Source organism: Aptenodytes patagonicus, chromosome 3 (genome assembly GCF_965638725.1).
Source record: "Aptenodytes patagonicus chromosome 3, bAptPat1.pri.cur, whole genome shotgun sequence".
NCBI lineage: Eukaryota > Metazoa > Chordata > Aves > Sphenisciformes > Spheniscidae > Aptenodytes > Aptenodytes patagonicus.
In genome coordinates this window covers 82223713-82226399 of record NC_134951.1, presented here as the reverse complement: position 1 = coordinate 82226399, position 2687 = coordinate 82223713, and positions in this window count along the sequence as shown.

The following is a 2687-nucleotide window of genomic DNA, read 5'->3' as shown; positions in this document are numbered from 1 at the left end:
AACAAGACTCTTAAAGTCCTCACATTTTTGTATCTGTGGATCGGACCTAGTACCACAGCTTTACAATCAAACCTGAAAAGCCCACATGCAACATCAGAAGGTGACAGCAACTGGGGTTGTTCAGCTAACTGCAGACCACACACATCATTTCATGGAACCACTATTTATATAGATTTATATTGTGCTTATCCTGCATTCTTTAGAACTTGCTGTAAATAACATCAAGTTATAAACTGGCTGTATCTACAGTTCATATCTGAACACCACAAAATCTGCTAACTGCTGAGTCCACCAACCTGTCACAGGTCAGCAGACAACTGTGTTTCTGCCCACGTCATCCCTCTGTCCCAGCACTCTTTCCCTTTTGGTTTCCTGTTTCCAATTTTTCCCTCACCACTTAGAGCAGCTTTCTCCCAAAACAGATGCCTTCTGCATGACCAGATGCTTCAGTCATGATGAACTTTCCCCACTTTCCCATGACAGACAGAGCTGTTTTCAAGATAAGCAGCCCAGGAATGTTACTTGGGGAACCCAGCCATGCAGAGGATGCAGATAACAGTGCAAGTCATAGAGTGAGGAGAAAAGGAGGATGGGCCTATGCTGTATTATCTCCTTGAGACCTATATGCATCTAGCAGTGGCTCAGATGAGGATTTCCCTCATCTCATTTCAACTTCTGTTTAGTTTTATACATACTATATTGTTTCCAGATTTGGATTTTTGTGGGTTTACTGCAAGGAGAAGAGTGCTACAGTGCAATTACTGGGCAGCGTCCCTACATCTTGATGAGAAAGCACTGTACAGATATCATGATCATTACTGGTAATGACACTATGATCAGGTCCTCTGTGTGAGGCAGACAGAATAAAAGAAATTGAAGACAAATCCTGTTCATCTCCAAGATTAGTGCTGCCCCTGGAAATAAACTACACGGCTAGTTAAGTTGCTGCATGCCATGGAGCTAACATTTGAAACTACTTCTTCTCAGTTATTAACCATAACAGGAGGATGAGGCACCATATGGTGTGACAACATGATAGAAACCAATAATACAATTTATGTGGAAAAAAATCCCCAAATTGTTAGGGCTTTTAAATAACAGTACCTTTCATGCTACTTTACTATCTCTCTAACATTTCTTGTTCATAAGCACCTGGACTCCCCTCCAGACTTCACCTGTGTTGCTTCATGGCTTTTCATATGATAAGCTTCTTTTCCAGGTCTCATACAATTATGTTCATTATGTCCTGCAGAAAAGAAGGCGACAGGTGGGCTCCCTCACAGATCCACCTTTCTCTTGTGCCTTTGCCCTGTCAGCTTAAAGGCACACTGTTAATCTCTCCGTTGGAAATACAAATGGCAAAACTATTGTGGCTGCAGAATCCTGACGGCCTCCCAGCTGCCCAGAGATTACAGATGGATTTGCTAGGCTGCTGCCGATTCTCACCCTGCCCTGCTTCCACCTGATATAGAAACTTGATTTCACCTCGATAACAGACAGTGAAACACATTTCCAAATCCTCCTCTGTCTTCCCAAGCAACTGCTATGCACGCTGAGGTCCTGCTTTCCAGGAAGCGGCTGGGCACCTGCCTGCCAATGGGAAGTAGTGAATGAATTCTTTATTCTGCTTTGCTTGCACACACCGTTTTGCTTCACCTATTAAACTGTCTTTATCTTAACCCATGAGTTTTCTCACTTTTGCTCTTCTGATTCTCTCCCCCATCCCGTTGCTGGGGGGAGTGAGTGCGCAACTAGGTGGGCCCTTTGTTGGTGGCCAGGGTCAACCCAGCACATCTCCTTAACTGTTTTGTACTCTGTGTGCCCAGGATTTGTCTGCAGTAAAATTCAGCAATGGCATCCCAGCAAATGGCTCCTCACTCCACAGATTCCAGCTGAAACCATGAGGAGCTACCAAGGAGCAAGAAAAAGGTGCTCTGACCTTGGAGAGAATCTGAGTATCACTGACACAGAGTCAGCATGGCAGACAGGTCTTTATGGCCTGTGATTTGGGGAGCTGTTTTCCACTCTTGATTTTGTCACAGAACTTTACTGTGGTCATTTCCCCAATTGTAAATTAAGGGGAAAAACAACCCTTCTGTCCCACAGATAGTGTGAGGAAAAACTCCGTTACCTTGGTAATGAAAGCCACAGCTACACATGGCGATGCAGTGAACACGCTTACTCCTGGGGCAGGGTGAGGATAAAGGTGCCTATCTGTCTTGGATATGATCTAAGCAAAAATTGCCATCTAGGATATCATTATGCATGGACAGTACACAGTTATAAAATTTATGTGGTTTTGTTTACTGTGAAGGCAATAGGGATTTTGCTGCATAGTATATAAAAAAAATTTCAGGCAGAAGTTCAGCTAGTAACACCTTTTCACTGAAATGCAAGAAACAAAATGATGGTTGAGGTTGCTGTGGCGTGAGGCCTCTGCCCTTTCACGGCCAAGGAATTCTCCACAAGCCCTGCCTCAGGCAGCGAGCAGCATAGGTCTGTCTGTGCTGAGGCCTCAACCAGCAGCAGGGTGCAAGTAGACTCACCCTTCTTCACCCCATGTTTCACTACCACACAAGCTCTTATCTCACCCACAGCAACAACAGCGTTCATCCTGCAATGAAACAATAGGTTTTATCAGTCTGACTCTGACCGTGTGAGGTTAATGAGAGCATGTGTAGCCATCT